The sequence below is a fragment of the Periplaneta americana genome, chromosome 1 (genome assembly GCF_040183065.1).
Source record: "Periplaneta americana isolate PAMFEO1 chromosome 1, P.americana_PAMFEO1_priV1, whole genome shotgun sequence".
NCBI lineage: Eukaryota > Metazoa > Arthropoda > Insecta > Blattodea > Blattidae > Periplaneta > Periplaneta americana.
The window spans coordinates 26,510,304-26,535,042 of NC_091117.1; the positions used below are offsets into that span (position 1 = coordinate 26,510,304).

At 34.6% G+C, this 24,739-nt stretch overlaps 1 protein-coding gene across 1 annotated transcript in view; it reads right to left on the reverse strand.

Moving 5' to 3' along the window:
- Positions 1–23,116, reverse strand: part of CCAP (Crustacean cardioactive peptide) — a 254,063-nt gene extending 230,947 nt beyond the window's left edge. Inside the window, exon 1 of the mRNA XM_069815672.1 lies at positions 23,003–23,116. The gene's annotated coding sequence lies outside the window, so the exon portion shown is untranslated. The remainder of the gene's footprint in view (positions 1–23,002) is intronic.
- Positions 23,117–24,739: the final 1,623 nt, after the last annotated feature.

Here is a 24,739-nt window from a genome sequence, read left to right on the forward strand (position 1 = left end):
AAGTAGAAATATGAAAACTAGAAATTTAACCTTTGAAGAAGTGGAAAAACTCAATAAAGATTAAATTAATTAATGTAATATGCGAAATAAAACTCACATATATGGTATTAGTGTTCATAATTCTTTTCGTTTCAATTTTTTTTGTATGACATTTACTTGAAATAACTTTGTGATGCAATAAATATATTATCTTCTCCATATTCTCTCCTGTGATCCTCAGTCTTTTGTCATTTAACATGAATATAAAGGCTGAGTAAGCCCTTTGGGGCATTCCATGAGGAGTGGGACATTTCATCAGAGTTTTAAAATTATAAAACAAGGTGGGATTTTTATTTTAACCATTGCCTACACTGTGTACTTCCTATTTACAAGGATATTTTGGTGGGAAACTGTTTTCTTTATGAAACTGAGCTTCCAGATATCACCAATTGCTGGTTGATTTTCCATGCAAATTTCTGTGATTTTTAAATCAGTATTTTCTTATCTTTTATCATGAACGGATTTTTAGTTCCGTATACCTATTTTGTTTGCTTGCGTTATACGTATGTTATTAAGATATCTGTACGTTTCATGGAATAGTGTCCCCTATTAGAATTCTATAGGACCTAAAACGCCTAAATGAGCCATACAGTTCTGTAAATGTCTAAAAACCTATGTGCCCAGAAAGCATCTTTTTAGTATTTTGCGTATATTTAAAATAAAAATACCAGTACTAAAAATGCAAAACTACAATTGAAGGATTAATGATTATGCTGCATTTGCACGGTAAAAAATACCGCAGCATGTCTAAAAGAAACTACAAAAATACTACTGAAAAAGCAAAAGAAATCTCTTGCAGAGAAACGCTGGCCTGGCAAGTTCTTTCCATTGACTACGAGTATTGTAATGTTGCAAAAAAACAAAGTTTGATATTTTCGCGAAAATTCACGTATTCAGCATTACTGATATCGACAAAGTGTTTTCGGCCATAGCGCCTGCCTTCCTGCTTATCTATGTAGGTACAGCGATTTCTACTGAACTATTGGACGGTTATTTTTCATATTCGCTATCGACAAATCAATTTAGCCGCGAATGATGTACATATAATAATCTTCAGTAAAAATAATGGGGCTTTATTTGAAATTTAAAAAAAAGAACTGTACGTAATAAAAATATAAAATATTCATGAACTCGAAATTTACTTAAAACTATTTTCTTTCATTTCATTATTGCATAAGACGAAGAAAGATATGAAATGAGCACTCCAGAATGTACTCTCACATCTGCAAGACTCAAAAGACAAGCTTGCGCGAGAGGGAAAGACGACATCAGCAGAAGTCTTGCAGCTTACAAGCAAACGTTCTGATGGGGGCAGATAAAAAACTTAAATTTGTTTCTTCCACCATGTTAATAATGTCAAAGAAGTGCTTATACAAATTTTGGCCACTCGACCGCAATTACGAGGGCCGTAAAAAATAAGTTCGCCAGGGGCCGTTAACAGAAAGAAACCACAATTTCATCGGACAAATTTATTGGAACAGACACAGCAATTGTTGAGCTACTTTTCAACATGTTTTTCATCTGAATTGAGACATTTCTCATATCATGGAATCGACAGAGAGGTGCAGACGCAGTCAAACGCTGGTTCCGATCTGAGGCGGCTGACTTCTACGACACAAAAATTGATCCCATGATATGACAAATGTCTGAATTCCAGTGGGGGATATGTTGACAAATAGCACAAAAATTGCTGTATCTGTTTCAATAAATATTTCCATGTAATTGTGTTTTTTCCTAGACACGGCCCGAGGGAAAATCACTTTCTGGACGGCCTCGTAATTGCGGCCAAAATTTGTATAAGGACTTCCTTTGACATTATTAACATGGTGGAAGAAAAAAAATTAACTTTTTTATCTGCCCCCATCAGAATGTTTGCTTGTTAGACAAAAACTTGACAGTGAGATTAGTTGAGAATAAGCGATACACTGTCCATTGACCAGCGTGCAAGGTTTGGCTTCAAGTGTTGCTTCCACACAGCTTTCAGCAGCGCTTCCTTGTTGCGCTGCTGTGCGGCTCAAACGCGTCATCAATTAGCGCGGCTCATTAACTTCATAGACCGCATTACAATATGAATAGCCCCAATGCTCTGTCGCCCGAGGCTTGCAGCAAGGGTCGGCTTCCACAGAGATTCGATTACTCTGCATATGTGTATAGAACGCTATCAGGAGTCATAAATTGAAGCTGGACTCTAGAAACCAGAAAAAACTAACCAGATCTACATGTTAGGAGTGCAATCATATTTAATTGCCTTTAAACTCCTGTACTTTTATAGCAAAATAAAAATAAAGTTGTGTACAGAATTATTATTGTGCGATGCTTAAACATAAGAAAACCTAATAGCTATGAGTTCCGCTTTTTAGTAGAATATTTGACATGCTTTATCATCTACTAGGTTATTTCAGTGTGTATTGATAAGGCCATAAATGTACTAATAAAATGTTTCTTGCAAGGTCTAAAAGAAAAGAGAACACAAAAATACACAACGAAAAAATATTACAGTAAAAAAATCATGTATGAACAATGACAAATTTGTATTGTTAATTTCTTTAAAAATGATATAGCTTTGGTACCGTACGCCTGTCATTTGTTTCTTTAATGTGACGTATGTGCATTCAAATGTTTTGACCATGTACTCGTATACAAGAATCCTTACAATAAAAAGGCTTATGTATGCTAAAATTCACTTGTGTTACCATTCATTCGAGATGGGATTTTGAATTGAAGTCATGTTAGCGGAAACGGTCTAACACTTATTTTTAAAAAGAGGAAAAAAATTGAACTTTAAAAATATTGCAAGACCAGAGCAATAAACACAAAAACTTCGATGGGATATATTTAACCTTTACGATACTTCCTGATGTTAAGCCTCTCATAAATAGATTGTGTTTCACGCATTCAAGAGATAGAAGCATTATTATGGACATTTTCCATTTTGAGGGATAGACCGTTTTTACGCACAACCTTCAAATTCTTCCAGTTGTTCAGTTCCCAGCAGTTAGAAATATCATGTCCAGACTGTTTCCCAAGTTACCAATTTAGACAACAGAATATAGCTGAAATAATAAAAAAAAGCCGCCCTAAATAAGGGTTGGAATAGATCGGTCTACTAATCAATTCATAACGAATAATCATGAAAACCAATTGCGTGACAATTTGAACGGAAAAAGAAAACATTAAGACAAATGATATGAAAACATAGGAAACCATTTACAATAAAAGACTGTTGGGTACAAATGATTAACTTACTAATTATAGCTAAGGATGATTTTAACACATGAGATCCTATTGCATCAATCGTTGCATCAGAAATTTTAAATTGTTTAAGGTCATTTAAAGTTTCACGTGGGATCGTGCCACGGGCACCGAACATGAGCCCAGAAACTGTCCAATGTGTGATGTGATATTGTGCTCCGAGATGCTGACAACAAGGCTCATATATGACTTGTTTTTCACGACACACCTCTTGTGGCTGTTGCTCGTGCATCTCGAAACGGATTGTGGAGTCAAGAATGACACCCTTATCCTTCTGCCGATCAATTATGATGATATCAGCACGTCTAGTAGAGTCATCAGAAGAGACGCAACCAACCTCCTCATAAACCTCATAGGAAGCATTCTGACGGATTGAAGATGCGATGAGAGAACGAACCATAATATGTCTGTTGATTCGGAGCAATTCTCCATGATGGCAGAAACCCAAGACGTGAGGAAGCGTTTCTTGCTCGTCGCATCTTCTGCAACGGATTGAGTCAAGAGTTCTATCAGGGAGAGTACGCACAGATATTGTATTACAGTTCATCTTAATGGCTTGCATCCACTGACTGCTCGAAAGTCCCTTTTTGGTTGAGATCCACGAATTACCTTTCTTCCAGTGAGAATAGAAAATAACTCCCAAACCTCTACTTTTCAATTTGCTCCATTGATGAAAAGAATCTTCACGCAATGCTTTTCCTAGTTTTTGAGAAGAAATACGTTCAGAGCAATCCAAGGTAATTAGTAATTGTTTGATGCAATGTTCAATTTCGTTTGGAAGATTCCGAAAGGCTGCTATATGACTGTTGTCAACGTGTAAAAGTCTTTGACAAATATTGAAATGTTGAAGGTAAGCTTCCCACTGGGCTCTTTTGTTTTTGATTAACATAACTCGACCGAGGCGAGTGGAGACGCGGGCGTAATGTGAACTATCGCTATGATGCTATACGAACGCAGGAGAAGTACAAGTGGCGCTCCTGGCTGCAGGACTCCACTGGCCTCGGTCGAGTAGTACATGTACTAATTAACGAAACGGTCTTTATTTTGAAGAAAATTGACAATAGTTTATTTAACGCTCGCCAGTGTTTTGTAGTGAAAGTGCACTGAGCTACAGAGCCAATTCAGTGGGTTTTAATGATCGAGTAATGAATGTAGTTAATGTATAGTGATTATTGAATGTTGAAAATATTAGTAGTGAAGAGTGTATATTGTAGTTTAACATTTATCGTTTTATAGACTTTTGATTGTATATTTTCTTGTTCTTTCCGTTATCTGCTGTCCTTGACTTGTTTTGTTTATATCCCTACTCTGTATGTCTTTAGTTTTCCTGTCAATATGTCTTGTCTTTATATATCGTTATTTTCCCGAGTGAAAATCCATTTATGGTTGATAAATTCATACAGAATTTATAAATTTATAAGGTACATTAACAATATATATTCAGATAACGTACAATAAATATATATCAAATGGACAGTAAGTGGAGACAATGACAAATCTAATGATATAAATAAAAAAATACAAGGATATAAAGCAACAGATGTTGAAACATAAAAGTGAAATGTATTTCATATAAATCTTGACACAAAAGTTAATTTCGTTAGTACAAAAACAATCTTAATAGAATACAGTGCAGAGTAATATAAGCTATATGATATTCAAACATTTATCACAGGATTTGTTGACCAGGTTAACACTCATATAAAAATATCAATTTCTCCTAAGTTGTGCAATCTGTTATAGTATGAAGAACTGTATAAATAGGAAAATAATAATGTAGATTTGTATTTATTTTTGGAATAAAAAATATTATGAGATTTGTAAACATTGTGTGGGACGAAATAATATTTGTATTATGTAGACTACATTGATATAATATATTTTATTATTTATTGAATTTCTGTAATGATAATAACCGTCATTTAAATGGAAAGCGTCAGAGAAATCTTTGAGGAAACGGAAGATGAAAAATCTTTGACCACTACAAATACGACTCCGCCTTTACCGAGATTCGAACCAAAGTCTGCAGCCATCGTAAGCTAGCGATCTGCCAACTGAGCTCCCAAGGTGGCATTCACACCTCTTAGATATTGTCCTAATATTTTTAAAATATTTATTAACAGAAATCTTAAATGATATTTGTATACTTTTCAACATGTTAAGCCGTAAAGCAACGCGTCTGGAGTACTCAGATCATGACCTTTATCTTTAAAATATATTACATATTTCTTTTTCCATTATACGAAGTCGACGAAAAAGTGTTGTGATGACGTAAAGAATCGACTATAATATTTCCGAGGAAATACAAGTTTTGAGAATCACTGATACGGAGGAATTGATTTCGGACTATCGGACGGATTTTGTTCATATTCAGTATGTTATCTATGAGTCAATTTATCAGGGAATGATGTACATGAAATATAATAAATAATAATAAATAAATTCGGAATATGTATGGTAAGACTTTCCTGTGTTAAATTTCAACGTACCTCGTTAAAATGTTTCGACCTATTTATGGGCCATCTTCAGAACTGGTCGTTGTCGGTCTTGGCGCCACTTGTTCTGTTTCCTGTTAGGGTGTGTTCCTGTGGTATAGTGTAGAGTCAAAGAATGTATGTGTTTTGAAGGTGAATTGTGTGTTGAGAATTTCACTGGGGTATGTTTTCGTGTGCCTGTATATTTCATATTGTTCTAGTGTGTTTAGTTTCTGGCTTTTTGGTTGGATGTGGAGTATTTCCATGTCTGTGTTGATGTCTCTGTGGGTGTCGTTAGCATTTGTGATGTGTTCTGCATATGTGGAGGTGTTTTTTTAATTTTGTTATGGCTGTGATGTGTTCTTTGTAACGTGTTTGAAATGATCTGCCTGTCTGTCCTATGTAGAAGTTGTTGCAGGTGTTACACTTGAGTTTGTATACGCCTGTGTGGTTATATTTGTTTGTTTGTGTTGTTTGTGTGTTGAGATGTTTTTGTAGAGTGTTATTTGTTCTGTATGCGATGTTGTAATTTAATTTCTTGAATGAGGTTGCACACTAGAACAATATGAAATATACAGACACACAAAAACACACCCCAATGAAATTCTCAACACACAACTCAACTTCAAAACACACACACTCTTTGACTCTACACTATACCACACGAACACACCCTCACAGTAAACAGAACAAGTGGCGCCAAGACCAACAACGACCAGTTCTGAAGATGACTCATAAATAGGTCGAAACATGTTAACAAGGTACGTTGAAATTTAACACAGGAAAGTCTAGCCATACATATTCCGAAGTGATACAGTGTTAAAAGTTGTGTATTCAAGATGTATAATAAATAAATATTATTAGCCAGTCTGTGTATAGCAATTTCTACTGGACAGATTTAATTCATATTCAGTATCCACGAATCAATTTATGAAATATATGAAATATAATAATTTTAGAAACTAAATAGATAGCGCGGGATCTTCACTAGGCTTTGGAAAATGATGAATATCTCTTCGAAACTAGCCAGCCAGGCAATTCCCTCAAATTACATTAAAGTGTTATAAAATTAATCAGCAATCATTTCAATTAATCTTGACAATTAATAGGTTTTGAAGATGTATAGCGTGGACTTTTTATATTGATGTTAATGAAAAATGTTAAAACAGCCTTTCGAACATCGAAAAGAGGAAGTTCATGTAACTTATGTGTTGTGAATTTGATCTGGTTAATAGAGTCCAAATTTAAGTTTAGAATTTACGGAAATATAAATAAAATACTATAAATGAGTTAAAATATGAGAAATTTAGTATAGAAGCCTAACCTATTGGTCAGAATTGTATCATCCTTCCCACTCTTGGCACTAGCATAGTACCTGTACTATCATCTCAGTTACAAGGACAGCCCTACTCGTTGATAAGGACGCAATTTTTCAGGTTCCTTGGATGACGTTATTGCTAAATTCTACTATACAGGGTGTTTCTGGACTGGTGTTACTAACTTTCAGGGATGATGGGGAAGGGCACATGTATCATTTTGATATAAAGAACCCTGGTCCGGAAATGACTGAATCGAAAGTTATAAGCAAAAATAGTTGTGTGGAAATGAAATTGTAATTTGGCACCACGTGCCCTTCTTTCCTTAATCTTTGGAACAGTCGTGGAAAGATGGTATGGGCGGATGTCTGCTACGTGGGTACTTGACCGATATAATATGTGAGCTTTTCTACTGTTCCTTTTGGTTCATCCGTATTCGAAAATCAGGTCTGCATATTCCGCTCTCGTGTACTCCTCCATTTCACTAGGACCGATCAACTGGACACTGCAACTTGTACACATACACTGCTGTCTACAGACGTGCATATCAGGACCGACCATGTCCGTTACAATTTACGCTATCTGCATTGCTTTAGTGTAGTTTCCTGTCCCCACCCCTCAGACAGCGCACTGAACGGAATACTGTAGGTAGACAACGTAAACAACGTCAGATGAATACAGTATGTGTAAGATGTACAGATAATTTTTTTAGTTGGTTATTTAACGACGCTGTATCAACTACGAGGTTATTTAGCGTCGATGAGATTGGTGATAGCGAGATGGTATTTGGCGAGATGAGGCCGAGGAAAAAACCCAACCAGATAATCAGCCCAAGCGGGGATCGAACCCGCGACCGAGCGCAACTTCAGACCGGCAGGCAAGCGCCTTAACCGACTGAGCCACGCCGGTGCCTTACAGATAAATACACATAAATAAGGTGTACAGAGGAATAAAATTATTTAATTTCTACACAACTATTTTTGCTTATAACTTTTGACTCAGTCATTTCCGGACCAGGGTTCCTTATCTCAAATTGATACATGTGCCCTTCCCCATCATCCCTGAAAGTTAGTAACATTAGCCCAGAAACACCCTGTATATAACTGTAGACCGAGGCCGTTGAAGGACTATACGCGTCACGAAGGAGAAATACTGGTCGTTTTAAAAAAGCAGAATTACTATAAAATGCAGCACAATAAAGAATTTAATTGCACTCGCCTTATCTTTATGCAGCCCAGCGGTACATACAGCTATTGTGCGTGATGCTTGGGAGTTCTTGACGGGCTTATGAAAGGGGGCTTCCCGCTTGCAGGTAAGACGCCCAGGAACGGTGAGATCCTTCCAAGTTGGTTGAGGAATTAGCATCTCCCGTCCTTAAACTTGATCGTAACGAGATTAAAAGTGAGCATCGCACCTGAAGAACGACGGTGCGGCAATTCAATTGGACAATTAATCAGCAACAGGAAGGGGCTCAGCATCATTCAATTATCCAAATGAGATACAGACAGAAGGCCGTCAAATAGGTCTCAGTTTTATTCAGATAAACACAGAGAAGTCGGTTATTCTCAGTTTGTGTGAAGATCTTTGTTGCTAATGACGTGAAAAATAATATCGAATATTATCGTTCTATCGATAAACAAATCAGGTAGTAGAACCTACCAACCTAAAAATTGCCATCATTAATAGATACAATCTATAGCATAGAAAATATCTTCCATGTCGATAGTATGCAAGTAGGGAAGTAGTGGGTACAGCGAGACAAAATATTAAGACATAGGCTATGTATGCAAGTGAAATTTCAAGTATTTTTAAAATCAAGTGCAATAGAAACATACATTAAAACATGGAGTGCAATAATACATAAACAGAAATATTAATACTGTAGATAAAGGACATAATATACGATGCGTGTTTGTCAAAAAAATGCAAATGTCTCACTGTTCCCATTCAGGAGGGTACAGTGAGACACCACAGTGTCTATTAACGGACATTGAAATGATTTACATTTATTTCAAAAGAAAAGAAAGCTTGCTGTCTCTTTATCTTGCCATGTTCTGTAGACTTATTTAGAATCATTTTGATGTCTGACTTGGAAACCATTGAAACATATGGAACATTTGGAAAAGTGAATTTTCCATGACTTTTCAAACTTTTGCGAAAAAATAAAATGAATTTTTGGTGATAACAAATTTATAATTATAAGAATTTAATTTAATTCTTTATAATTTTTTAATATGTTCTTAAATTTTGTGAACAATTTTTAATTTAAGAAACCATTAAAATGTAATGTATCCATTATTTTAAGCTATAGTTTCTAAATTGGTTACTAGTATGTTCATTTTTAATGTTAGTTACCGGTAAATGTAATATAATTACAGTTTATTTTTGCAAATCATTGGTAAATGGGAACAGTGAGACGTCTCAGTGTACCTTCAATGGGATGTCTCACTGTTCCCTTTACGCATAGGTCGTTTAAAAATGGCGCCATCACTTCAAAATCAAAACAAGAAAGACGAAACTTTTCCAAACATAACCTCAAATACTATAGTATTAGGTAACAAAACATTCATATTTCTATTTCATTTGTATATCCAATATAACCTTCATTAAACACAAGCCAAAATTTTACTTCTAGAGTGAAAAATTATGAATTATTTTTTCATCACTCTCCTTTATAACTAGAATCAAATCGAGTATGAAAATACTGTTACTTTACTCATGCAACATACAACTCCATTGTTACAAACATTTCAAAATCAAAATTTGCCATCTAATAAAAAATGTCTCACTGTTCTCCCTGTCTCACTGTACTCACTTCTCCCCTATTATAGGTAAAATTTATCGACACACTTGTAAAAAGTTTATAATTTGCAAACTTATTCCAAAAATCGGTACAAAAGTCTGTTTATTGAAAAAAAAAAGTTGGGACAGGTTTTTCAAGACTCAAAAACGGGACAATCCCGATTATTCGGGACGTACGGTCACCCTAACAGGGAAGCATAATTTTATTATAGTTCACAGTGTTGACATATTTTGGTTCAATTGAAATGATTTTTCTTGTTCCTTTTAAACGAAGTCCCGTGTTGTATATTGTATTGTAAAATGTCGGCTTTCGATTATGAGATCTACATTCCGTTCGCACCGTATTCACTGACACGAGAAGTCACGTTATCGTTAATTCAATTTAAGGTTGTGCCTTCCCTACCACAGGAATTCCTTTACATAATTGAAGTGTTCATTGTATAAAGTTGCGTGTGGTACGCTCGGTTCAGCTTATCATTACTCAACTATTTTATTTAAAGACGAATTTGTCTTCCGTAACGATAGTCTGCTTGGAAAAGAAACCGTCTAACGAAAATGACCTTCACTTGTATAACACGTGTACCAAATACTAGGCCCCTATTTTATTGAGCGGGCGAGATTCATCCAGCAATAAGTATTGTTTTGAAAGAGTTAATAATAATAATACTAATAATAATAATAATAATAATAATAGTGATTTAGAGTTAAGGTCATACGGCCTACTCTAACACTTAACCAGGAGTAAAAGAGTCAGTAATAATAAAATTGTAATTGGATCTACGAAAGTTGGGCCAACTCGTATATGAAAACTGCTAGGACGTAAAAAATAAAATATTACCACAGTCTATTATATACAGTCATGAAGCTCAATACGTAGTAAATGTGCATACATAGATAGTTGCTCACCACTAGGATCGCTAATATCGCCTCATTACAGACAATGCGAAATAGTACCGGCACATTCTATTGTTTCTAGCAACCTCAAAACTCAAGCTTCGTGACTGTATATAGTAGACTGTGATATTACGGTAATAACAGTCTAATATCATACAGTCACGAAGCTTGAGGTGATTTTTTTTTTTTTTTTTTTTTGTATTTCTCGTGATACAGCTAGCTCAGTTGGTAGAGCAGCTGGCTACGGACTGGAAGGTCCGGGGTTCGATCCCAGGTGGTGACAGGATTTTTTCTCGTTGCCAAACTTTCAGAACGGCCCCGAGGTTCACTCAGCCTCCTATAAAATTGAGTACCGGGTCTTTCCCGGGGGTAAAAGGCGGTCAGAGCGTGGTGCCGACCACACCACCTCATTCTAGTGCCGAGGTCATGGAAAGCATGGGGCTCTACCTCCATGCCCCCGAAGTGCCTTCATGGCATGTTACGGGGATACCTTTACCTTTACAGCGCTCCAAGCAATTATCAACTAGGAGTACTAGAAACGTTAGACTGCGCCGGTACTATTTTGCATTGTCGCTTGTGAAGAAGAGTTGTGTAAACTGTGAAATGTTCGTTATTGGTTTCCCCCCCCCCCCGTTGTTGGTAACTCTATAGCATCTATTAGATGCTTTATGGTTGTGCTAACAGATGGAGTTACTTGTCAACAATGTGATGCCGAAACGTGTGTTCAGGTTACTGCCCAGCGACAGTCCTGATGTATTTTTATATTTGTGATGATTGGTTAATTAATATTAACCCGGCACACTCACATTCATACAAATTTCCAGACTCTAGATACCCAGGGAATTCACCGAGAGCTGAGCCCGGGAATCGAACCCGGAACCTCCTGATCTGGAAGCCAGCATGCTGACCAACAGACCACGGAGGCAGTCTCGTTATCGGTTGTAGTAAATGTTAGTGGCTAAAATATAAGAATTGAAATAGTAATATGGGACAAGGAGAAGACGTTACACTCATTAATTCATATTTCCATTATTATTATTTTGTTGTAATGGGAGCTGCAAATTAATATTTTATTAGTTTCGAAGTTCATTATCGCTATAATCTTGAATGAGTGGAGCGATTATAGTAAATTTCAGTTCGTTTTGGATAAACACCCAAAAATAATATTATTACTATTTCATGTATCTTCGAGTTTATGGTGGAATTTAACATACTTCATGAAAATAATAAATAAATCTTGTGTATTTAACATTTCAACAATGGAAGCAAGGTGTTAATTTTTCCAAAGGAACACGATAACGAAAGTATAATACATTTTGTCGTCTGCTAGGGATGAGGTCTGTGATGAGGCGATAGTAGCGATCCTAGTGGCTAGCAACTAGCAAGTTCAACTGTCAGTGGATGCATTCCCTACGTATTGAGCTTCGTGACTATATGTACTAGACTGTGGTAATACTACAATTGTAAAGAGAGTTATAAGTAAAATCTTTTATAACGTTACTTTTTCATCTGAAAGCGAAGATAAACCCATTCTTCGAAACGTCGTGAATTTTTTGTTCATCACCAACAATAGAAAGTCCAATCTTCACATCTCGTAAATAATCCCTCTCTTTTAGATCAAAGAGAGTTGTAACTAAAATCTTTTATAACCTTACTTTTTCATCTGAAAGCGAAGATAAACCCATTCTTTGAAACGTCGTGAATTTCTTATTCATCACCAACAATGGAAAAGGTCCAATCAAGACACCTTATAGACAATTCTTCTCTTTTATATCAAAGGGTGTTACGAGTGAAATCCCTTACCACCTTTTTCACCAGAATACGAAGATGGACCCATTATTCAAAATGTCGCGAATATCTTATTCATCATCAGCAATAGAAAGTCCAATGTTCTCATCTCGTAAACAATCCCTCTCTTTTAGATCGAAGAGAGTTCCAAGTAGAATGCTTTTTCGCCTTATTTTTTCACCTGAAAGCGAAGATAAACTCATTTTTTGAAACGTCGTGAATTCCCTATTCATCACCAGTAATGGAAGGTCCAATATCTACATCTTGTAAGCAATTCTTTTAGATCAAAGGGCAATCTATCTGTTGGAAGAAGATTCTATAGATCCAACATATATGTTCTTTGCCAACGGATACAACAAAATTTAATAAGCTTCTCTTTCTTTGTCTTCACTGGTGAGATGTCACCACAGTCTACTATATACAGTCACGAAGCATGAGTTTTGAGGGTGCTAGAAACAATAGACTGTGACGGTACTATTTTGCATCGCCTGTAATGAGGCGATATTAGCGATCCTAGTGGTGAGCAACTATCTAATGTTTGCATATTTAATACGTATTGAGCTTCGCGACTGTATATACTAGACTGTGATGTCACGCAACTCCGAAGCGTTTCTTGCTTTTCCTTGTACAACACGGTATGAAACCCAAAAACTTTCGCGCCACAAGCCCTAGATGTATTTAACAGAAAAGATTTGTTTCTTAGTACTTACAACTGGTGACAAGGAAACACAGGGTATTATTGTCTCATAACTAAATTGCGAGCATGATCCCTGTAGTGTAGACACATTTATTATGTATGGAATTCGATTTTTGTTAACAGCTGTTCGTATTCTTTGCGTTTCCCTTAAAAAATAATGGTTAATATTACATGTGCAGATGACACGTGTTCCCTATACATAATTATGTAATAATTATTGAATAACTTGCACGCCACCGATAATATTTCGCAATCTTTTCATCTTTTAAAACTTTAGACCAGCGGTGGCGAAAATGTAATCGTGCGCCGAGCCACTGTGTAACCTGCAACGTGCATAGCACCTATGGAGGGAGGCGGACACCCGAAGGGGAAGTGAAGCAACTGTCTGACTTATTAACGGATTTTAATTTTCCTTACATCAAGCACTTAAATATAATTTTATACAGTACAAGGCTACAAACTAATGTTTAGTACGTGTAACGAAGAAAGAAATGAACTATATCACAACCTAAAATTAACTGTCTTCAGAATGTCTCTGCGACAGAGTTTCAAAATCAGGAATTATGTCACTTACTGCCAGTCGTAGTTGATCACGAAGGTATTTGTCTGTCAGTCGTGATATAAATTTGGTTTTTACTATTTTAATTGTTGAAAATAATTTTTGAAAACGTAAGTTGTAGCGAACATGGCTTCAACAGAGCTAGCGAAAGAACGAAACTTCGGATATTTATTTTTTGGCAAAGATTTGAAAGTTCAACATTTGTCAAGTCCTTACACCTATCTTTCATTTGACATCATATAATAAATCAGTGAGTTCAAATTGAAGAGCTAGTTGCATTATTCGTACACCTGCTGAAAAAGGATCGACGTACAGAGATGATGATGATGATGATGATGATGATGATGATGATGATGATAACAACAATAACACTTAACCTTTTAATGTTTCATCAGTAACATGTAGTATAATACCGTTTTATGTTATACAACCGTTTTGAACAAATCATACATATTTTAATATTCTCATCATATTGACAGCAAAAAAATGCGTCCTCCCATGCTACTTGGAACTTTCGTACCTGGTTTCGAGAGAGATATATGCCACTCGCAGGTCAGAGACAAATACAAATGGAACGGAGTTTGACTCCAGTGAGTGAGAGGGTAGGAGTTGGCGGAGTTAGAAGCAGCTATCACTGCGAGTCACAATGTCTCGCGAGTCACGTTCTCGTCACGGCTGCTTTAGACTCATCCGCGTAGGTAGAGTATATGCAACACTCTTAGCACGCTAGGGGTGCCGAGTGATTTCAAACGAGCGTCAAAATGATTGAGCGCGGAAACAATGTCAGAACGAGTTCTTTCTTTTACGTACGTGCGTGCAGACAGCAATGGATTTTGAGGATAAAGTTTATCTCTGCTCTTGATGAAAAGGATAAAGACAAAGCAAGACAAGCAAAATGACGAATCCATCTCAGAATGGGAGGAAGGAGAAAACTTTTCGTATTCACTGCACACATTACACTGAAACTCTTTTTTGAATGCGTTATGATTTTGTGCGAAAAGGATGTAACGAGAAGAAATCATTAATACGATAATATGGTGTAATAAATTGGGGTGGAGTAGCATCATCTGTACTTAATCCATTAATTTTATTACACAGAAGATTAATAAAAATTTGTCTAACCAAAAATATGGATTACCCAACAAATTTAATTTATACAGGTTTTAAAGTATTAACTATTGAAGAAATTTATAAATATAGTTTACCAACTTATTACCTTCTTGTCTATGCGGATGACTTGAATATGTTAGGAGAAAATCCACAAACGATTAGGGAAAACGCGGGAATTTTACTGGAAGCAAGTAAAGAGATAGGTTTAGAAGTAACTCCCAAAAACACAAAGTATATGACTATGTCTCGTGACCAGAATATTGTACGAAATGGAACTATAAAAATTGGAGATTTATTATTCGAAGAGGTGGAAAAATTCAAATATCTTGGAGCAACAGTAACAAATATAAATGATACTCAGGAGGAAATTAAACGCAGAATAAATATGGGAAATACCTGTTATTATTCGGTTGAGAAGCTTTTGTCATCTAGTCTTCTGTCAAAAAATCTGAAAGTTAGAATTTATAAAACAGTTATATTACCGGTTGTTCTGTATGGTTGTGAAACTTGGACTCTCACTTTGAGAGAGGAACAGAGATTAAGGGTGTTAGGAAAATATTTGGGGCTAAGAGGGATGCAGTTACAGGAGAATGGAGAAAGTTACACAACGCAGAGCTGCACGCATTGTATACTTCACCTGACATAATTAGGAACATAAAATCCAGACGTTTGAGATGGACAGGACGTGTAGCACGTATGGGCGAATCCAGAAATACATATAGAGTGTTAGTTGGGAGGCCGGAGGGAAAAAGACCTTTGGGGAAACCGAGACGTAGATGGGAAGATAATATTAAAATGGAATTGAGGGAGGTAGGATATGATGGTAGAGACTGGATTAATCTTGCTCAGGATAGGGACCAATGGTGGGCTTATGGGAGGGCGGCAATGAACCTGCGTGTTCCTTAAAATCCAGTAAGTAAATAAGTAAGTAAGTGAGTAACTTATTACCACAGAAATCAAATAAAACATAAATCTAATCGACATGAATATCGTACTCGAAGACAAAAGTCTACATTCCCATTAATTGAGTCTAAATGTCATACAAGTGCAGCTCTTAAACATGGTGCTAGTTTCGGCCCAAGACTTTATAATAAAATTACGAACCATTTTCCAAATTTGAAATATTTTTAAATTGAAGCTTTTAAAAAATATATTTATAAAATTATTCATGATATATAATATTAACAAATGTGTGTATTCTTTACCTTTTATGTCTGTCGACTATATCCATGTTTTTATTGAATATCACTGGCTTCTGTCTGATTGTCAATTTATATTAAATGTATCTTTTCTCTCTTTTTCTCTTTCTTCTTTATTTATTGGTTTGAATTAAGTTACTTACTGTATTTAGTAAACTGTCCTTGTAAATTTTATGTTATATTATTGGCTAAGACAACATCGTACACAAGCCTGGCTCTTACTGTAGTGGGTAGAAACATTTTTTGTTTTATAATTTTAATTTTTACTCACTAGCTATCTAGCCAGTTAAATAAATTAAATTAAATTAATCAATTCATTTCCTTGTTGTTTTAATATTTAAATGTTATTTAGAATAACATTTTTAATTTTGCGCTAAGGCAAAAAGACATTGAAAAATGATTTTAAAATAAAAGAAAATATATTCACACAATGCTGTTTTCTGATGATCAGATTTTGAGTTTGAATTGAATTTCGGGAGGGGGTACTACGATCCAGCACTGCGGCCTTTGAAAGTCTATTGCGCTAACCCTTAAGCTAGGCTCATTCCCAAACCCACACCGGCTGACTACACTAAGGTTCGCCGCGAACCCAGGTTTCGTTCCTAGGCCAGGCCCTTCCGTGCGTCAGCAGCTGGCATTCGGAGAATACTATGGAACGACGACGGAATGGAGAAATGTTGACGGAATTATATAGATGCCTAATATGTGGAAACGAGAGGACCCCAAGAAAAACCCCGACTTCTAACTTGTCCGCCACAAGTGTTACTACGGATTTTTTTCATGAAAATTCCCAGGCCTGACCGGGATTCGAACATGGACAGGCTGAAGCAGCTCTGACCACTCAGCCACCGCAGAGGTGATGATCAGATTTTAATTGCAAATTCAAAAAATGATTTGCAATGAGCTCTCCATCAATCACAGAATTTTTCATGAGAATATAACCTTCAAATTTCATACGAAAAAAATACACAAAAATAATAGCTATCAGAAGAATAAACCATTTAAGAGGAAAAAAATTGTTTATACAATACACCTATTCAACAGCAAAGTACATTAGAGAAGCTGCAGTTCCAGGGTGTTTTGCCTCACCACCTTACAGCCCGGACCTGGCGTCATGTGACTTCTGGCTCTTTCCGAAGCTAAAGAAATATCTGAAGGGCACAGACTTTCCACGGCATGCAGAAACTAGTGGAAGTGCAGCAACGTCTTTGGAGAATATAAAAAAAAATGATGAATTCCTCGGGAAGAGGACATTTCAAACTTTATTTTGAGTGTAACATCTTTCACTTTCATCAATTGAGGCGTGTATCTGCAAAACTCGCGAAGTCCATTATAAGTGATTTTGACACTTTTTTAAACGCCCTGTATAATAAACTGGCCATAATTTTTAGGATTAATAAATAGTGTGAGTTCTAAATAAATTATTGTCCACTTTATATTGAAATAAAGTAATTCTTCAATAATAGAATTATGTGTAGGCCTACATGAATAGTACTCCCTGATTTATTGACTTTACTAAAACGATTACTATTTGAAGAACAATTAGAGAGAAAATCATTCACGTATTTGTGGAGTGTTCAATTATGAAATAATTTGTTATCCGTGTAACTTGAGCTATAATAGTATTATTTGCTTATTGTATGTCCTCTTTGGTTAACATTATTAAAGAAAACATAAAAGCATAGTATATTTTGTTCAGAATACAATTTTGTAAATCTTACGTTTTAATAATAAGAGAACATAATCTCGAGGACAAAAATGAGTGTTAAGTTTTAATGATAAAAGTACATAAACTCGAGGTCAAGTGAGTATTGCGATTTTGAAACTCTTACCTTTCAATAACAATAGAATACCCAATCTCTAGAGAAAACGTTTTGTAATGGTTTTGTAACTCATATGTTTTAATAATAAAACAATAATCTCGAGGACAAAATATGAGTGTTTTAGTTTAGTGACATACATTTTAAGCATAAAAGAATACACTCTCTAGGGCAAATGTTTAACGCATGCATTTTAATAATAAAAAAGGACGTAGTCTCGAGAACAAATGCGTGTTTTGTTTTGTAACTCAAAAGAATCATAAATTTCAATAATAAAAGTACATAATTTTGCAGACAAATGCGCGCTAAGTTTAATAATAATAATAATAATAATAATAATAATAATAATAATAATAATAATAATAATAATAACAGAATATAATCTCCAGGAGGAACGCGTTTTATGGTTTTGAATCATATTTTAATAATAAAAGAACATACCGAAGCTTAATACAACATTTCGAAATTTATTTTTCGTAATCGAATAATAAATTTCCAGATCAAATGCATGTTATGATTCTGAAACATACGTTTTAATAATAAAAGAACAATCTCGATGACAAATGCTTGTTCTGCAACTCATATGTTTTAATAATAAAAGAACATAATCTCGAGGACAAATGTTTGTTACGATTTTGCAACTCATATGTCTTAATGATAACAGAACATAATCTCGTGGACAAATGCGTACAGTTTCGTAACTCATACGTTTCAATAATATAATAATACAATCTCGTGGACAGATGCATAGTGTGGTTTTGTAAGTCATACATTTTATTACAACACGCATTTATGCTTGAGATTATATTGTCAAGGATAAATGGGTGTTATGTTTTATAACTCACACGTTTTAATGGCTATTCACGTCATACGCTAAGCTTATTAAGTGCCATATAATATAATCGAGAAAAAGTTGTAAAAGACAAAAACGCAGTAGGCCTAGAGTTTCTTTCTTTTTTCTTTTCTTTTTCTATTTTCGAGATTCATTCATAAGCATTTAACGATAATGTAAATCGTATTATGTTTTGTACGATCGTATATTGCACGAAAAATAAAACATAAAATGTACATTGTCACACGTTAAAAGTGTTAAAATTGTTTAAAAAGGTATTTACCTTCGACAAATAGCGTCGAAACGGGCCGTCTGTCGAAGGTAAATACCTTTTTAAACAATTTTAACACTTTTAACGTGTGACAGTGTACATTTTATGTTTTTAACAAAGTGTTAACGAGAACTTTAATCAATGAAAAATAAAACATATAATTTGTTTCTTGAATAATTAATGTTTTTAGTTGTTGTTAGTCTAAGTGTTGTTTATACGGGATTCTATACATTTTAATTTTATCGCGTAATTACTTAGCCCATGTTAGGTTATAAATAGGCTATAACACTATTGTTGTTTTGAGGGATTTTATAGAAACCAGATAGTGTTTTTTGTAGTGCACTTTAGTGACATAATATCGGTACGATCAAGGAAAAAAATGATCATACAAAAATGAGTATAATCCAGAGTACAAACAAAAATTCTATTTCCAATTTTTTTTCATAACTTACACATTCCAATAAAGAAATAATAGTTGAAGACAAAATGTTATTTGTAATAACGTCTCATAACTTATATATTCAAATAATGAAGATCTGAAGTATACTGGGTGTTCATTTCAAAGTGTATCATGACGTCACTGTTGTGAGACAGCGATTTGAAGCGAGTTTCAACTTTTATGTCAGAGAAGTTGCCTATTAATCAAGGCGTTCAATCTGAACTTGAGAACGTGTATGGTATAACTTGAACGTCGTAGCAACAGATGGCGGTCTGTACTGTCTTTATGCTACCATAACCTCTTTCGAACTGTGTTTTGCGCGGGCAAGCCGTACGCAGGGTATTTGTTATCATCGATTGCGTACGGCAACATTCTCCCCATATCCTGACAGTAAGAAAAAAACCCACCTCAGTACATGTTTCCAAACGGTTCACATTCCTGCCACTACCGGCGTTACCGTACATATCAGTAAGTACTCTTCAGAATGAACGCCGTATTTGCTATGCAACTTCTCTGGCACATAGGTAATACACCTCTGTGGAAGTGTAGGAAGATTGAATTCTCTAGGCTCATCGACTAGCCATATGACGGCATACAGCGAGCCATGACACACTTTGAACTGAACACCCAGTAGAAAGAAAGTGTATAGCCCTACCACATTTGTAAGAACGCTGCGTAAGTTAAATTTTAATACTTAACAGTAAGAAAATGGAGTCCCAAGTGAATATCTGCATTCATTTTTAGTAATTTGTTATACTTAGACGTATATTTCAATAAAAAATATAATCTGGAGCGAATATAGACTATATTATAATTATATTATGTTTAAAAATAGCTTATGTTTTGTAATTCGTATCTTTAATAATATACAAATGTAATCAAGTTAGGACATACGTTTTGTAACCTAGTCTGTGGCCCTACATTTTAATAAGAAAAGAATATAACTGCATGACAGAATGTGGCATATTTTCAAGATCGTGTTATAACTAATATCGGTACGTTTCAATAAGAAATAGATATAACTTCAATAAAATAATGCGTGTTATGTTTGTAAAAACGTTTGGTAACTTACTGTATAGAATTCCATAACGAAAGAATATACTTTAAATAAGAAAATGTACGTTATATTTAAAAGAATGTTTCGTAACTTACACGCTTCTGTGTAAAATCAATAACGTTATCTAATGAAATTCAGTATTACAATGGCAAGTATGTTTAATAATTTAGATTGTTTGTTAATATACAAGTATATTGAAAGAGAACTGTACTAATGTTTAAAATATCTTATGTAACATAGACTTTGTAATTATTGATACAATAATTACGTTTCTATTTGATGATTATCTGCAGTATTATGATATACCGATAGAAAATACAAACACAAAAATATAATTCACACTTATAACTCATCACTAATTTCCATCATCCTTTGCGTTATTATAGATAGATGTTTACTGGAAAAATAGTGCGTACGTATCTGAAGTCCTGCCGACAAATCAAAAGAAGTACCGGGAATTTTGAAATTCGCGTACGCACAATCAAGTCTTTGAATGAAGATTCATAAGCTGGAATATATCTTGTGAATTTTTTGGACTGCTATTTTAGATACAACCAATCATATTTGTATGTTCTCGTGAAACAACTCACATCTCATTGATGTCAGTTTTATTTATTTTTTTTTTCATTTTCTTTTCAACTTAATTTAATAGTATATTGATATTATAATACAAGTATTGAAAGGGATCTACATATTGTATCGTGTTCCAATCGTAAAAATTTTGCAGTTACTATTTCCGCAAGTGTGTTACACCCTATTTTTTTCTACGAACGTCACAGAACAGATCACGAAAAAATTTATGCATTTCGAAATGACAGTCTTCGTATTTTATCTCGAAACGCGTGTTGTAAGATACGTTTCCGGAAGGCGATGATCTCATGGCAGCAATAGTGTATTGTTGCCGTAAACGACAGTTCTAGTTAAGTAACAAATTTAACTCTATTCAGTCACATTTTGAAATGATTTGCGTCAAAATTAATGGATTCTGGTGATGAAAATGAAACCAATATCATGTACGATTAATTTTAGTACAAACCACCTGTAACAATATGCAAATCACTGTAGAAACGTTTCATTCGAATTAAGTAGGCCTATTGATTATAAAAAAAAGTTCTTCTGTAAAGATGCCTTTATTAGGAAGCTTGCGGAAAGTTTTTGCGGAAAAATTGTCCGCACTTATTGTATAAAAACTTATCTTCTTGCCAGAAATGCTGTCTTTACACGCTTTCGTAAGAAAAAAAAACCACATGTCTTACACTATTATATTATTAATTTTTTTCTCTATCTGAATCTGTTTTGTTTTCTTACAACTAAAGTTTTGTTTTGTTTTCTGGCTTCAGTGTTAATAAACGATATAAAATCCCTTTCTTACTTTTGTAAAATTGCATTTCTTTAGGATATTAATGCTTATAGCATCAAATCTAGCTGTAATAACACGATAACACGAATTTTCTAGTCTCGGAAGGTAACTAGACTATTTATAAGTATTACATTATCTTAACGTTTGAAAAAGTCATTAGATAAAGTCTCGTATATGAAAAATTTTCTATAGACTATTAAGTAAGTTTTATAATATATTTTTATTAAATAATTAGTTTCTTTATCAAATTAAAAACAGTGTGTATTATAATCGAGTATATGAATTCTTTCATATTTATTTATATTATTTTGTTGCTAAACAGTCAGATATATTTAATATTTAACAAGATAATTTCAAATTTTGATTTAGGATTTAAAATATCATCCGGATTATGTAGTCTTATCCAAATTCCCAAATTTGCATTGGAGATCCTCAGAAAATTAAACGTTCCTGATAAGACTCTTCAGACAATTGCATCAACCATTTTAAAATCTTCATTGAACATCATCAATCACCATCTCTATTCATCTTTATAATATTCAATGTATATTATCTATTTTCAATAAATTTTTATCGCTTTGATAGCTATCAAATCTTGTTGCAGAATATTATTTTTTTTTTAATTTCATTATGTATTTTCTTTTAACATTAATTTACATTTTCTTTTTTTGTTAATTTGAATTGATTAGGATGCCGATATTTTAAATCCAAGATTTGGACGGCTATCATTTCGATGATATTCTCTCTATCTTGATTTGCTCTACATTTTTTGAAGTTGAGATACATAAAATTAATATTAATAAATAATATATTATCTAGATGCATTTTTTAGTTCGTAGTATTTTTCATCTTCAAAACCGAAACACAAACGTTTAGTAATATGAGATCTATTCAAAAATTGGAAGTTTTTAGATTTTTTCGTATCGTTACATATCCAACAAAAGAATAACGTTTTCGAAAAACAATTATTTGTTTTTATGTATATAAGCAGCTCAACAAGTTGCGATTTATACAGTCGTAGTTTTTCTTCTGGAGTATGCAAGACAGATAGCATTTTACAACACAGATAGGGTATGATAAATGTAATACTCACGATCGACGCGATGTCCTCCGGTTGTCGAGTTGATCGGACCTGCGGGCTGTTCGGACACAGGAACTGACCACGCGATATGCACCACTTGAGTTTTATAGCGGCGGGGGTGCATAGTTGAGGTGCGCGGGCTGCCTACACCCGGGGAGGGGTGGGAGTTAGTCTGAACCGAAAGTTGAGCAAACTCCGCCCCATCGGAGCACTAACGGCGGGCCGCGCATGGTTGATCCACTCTTCCTCGCCACAAACGATTCGCGTGGGCAGAAGAAATCTTCCCCACACAAGTAGTTTAATGAATTATTGTATTTGAATTCAATTTTCAGTTTCCGGTGTCTCCCCAGGAACAGACCCCTCTGTTTGCACTGCAATTATGGACAAGTGGAATCGAGGGTTTTAATTTGCACGCCACCCCAAATAAGATAGTCGTCGTGTGTAAGACGCTGACAGCACAACTTCACTACCCTTGCTATAAATTAATGCTTAGCCTGTATGCTGGTTTATATTATACTCCATTTGTCCTAAGCTTTTATTCATTTCTAGTCACAATTTATTTAGTTATTTACTGTCTGTCTGTCTGTCTGTCCATCCTTCCGTCCGTCCGTCTGTTTGTCCACCCATAAGTCCATCCACCATCCATAAATCCATCTATCTACTTACTTACCGGTATTTATTTATTTATTTATTTATTTATTTATTTATTTATTTATTTATTTAGCCGGGTAGCTCAGTTGGTAGAGCAGCTGGCTACGGACTGGAAGGTCCGGGGTTCGATCCCAGGTAGTGACAGGATTTTTTCTCGTTGCCAAACTTTCAGAACGGCCCCGAGGTTCACTCAGCCTCCTATAAAATTGAGTACCGGGTCTTTCCCGGGGGTAAAAGGCGGTCAGAGCGTGGTGCCGACCACACCACCTCATTCTAGTACCGAGGTCATGGAAAGCATGGGGCTCTACCTCCATGCCCCCCAAGTGCCTTCATGGCATGTTACGGGGATACCTTTATTTATTTATTTATTTATTTACTTACTTGTTTGTATATTTATTTCTTTAAACATTATGCAGATAAGTAAGAATTATAGGTGAAATACAGTGACTTGCAAGTAAACACAAGATGAAATAAAATACAAAATGCAAACGGAATAAAATAATATAATATAATATAATATAATATAATATAATATAATATAATATAATATAATATAATATAATATAATATAATATAATATAATATAATATAATATAATATAATATAATATAGTAGTTTTAAGTAAATAAACATATAATAAAACTAAAATAAAAACTACTGCAGAATATCTTTATATGATTCATTTGCATCTGCTAATACTTCAAAATATTTAAGGAGATTGGAGACATCTTTTTTCTTTTCCTTGCTTACCATGTTGTTCTTCGGCATTACTGGAGATTCTTTTATGATTTTGTAGACATTTGTTTCTTCTTCAGCACTTCTACCTCTATCTTGTCCCCAAAGTATGTACTGCTTACTGATACAGTGATTGTCTTTGAGATTTTTTGTAACATATGACACGTTGGTTAGTCATTTTGAATTGGAGCTTAGAGCGAATAACCATATTATGTGATCTTGACTTGAAATTGGGGATGAAATGTTGATATAATGTAGTAAAAATTTATTTTGTTCAATTTGGTGAAGAGCCATTACTCTGTGATTAAATTACTGATATCTTCATGGGTTAAATCTAGAGCTTTACACTCCCTCTTTTCTTAA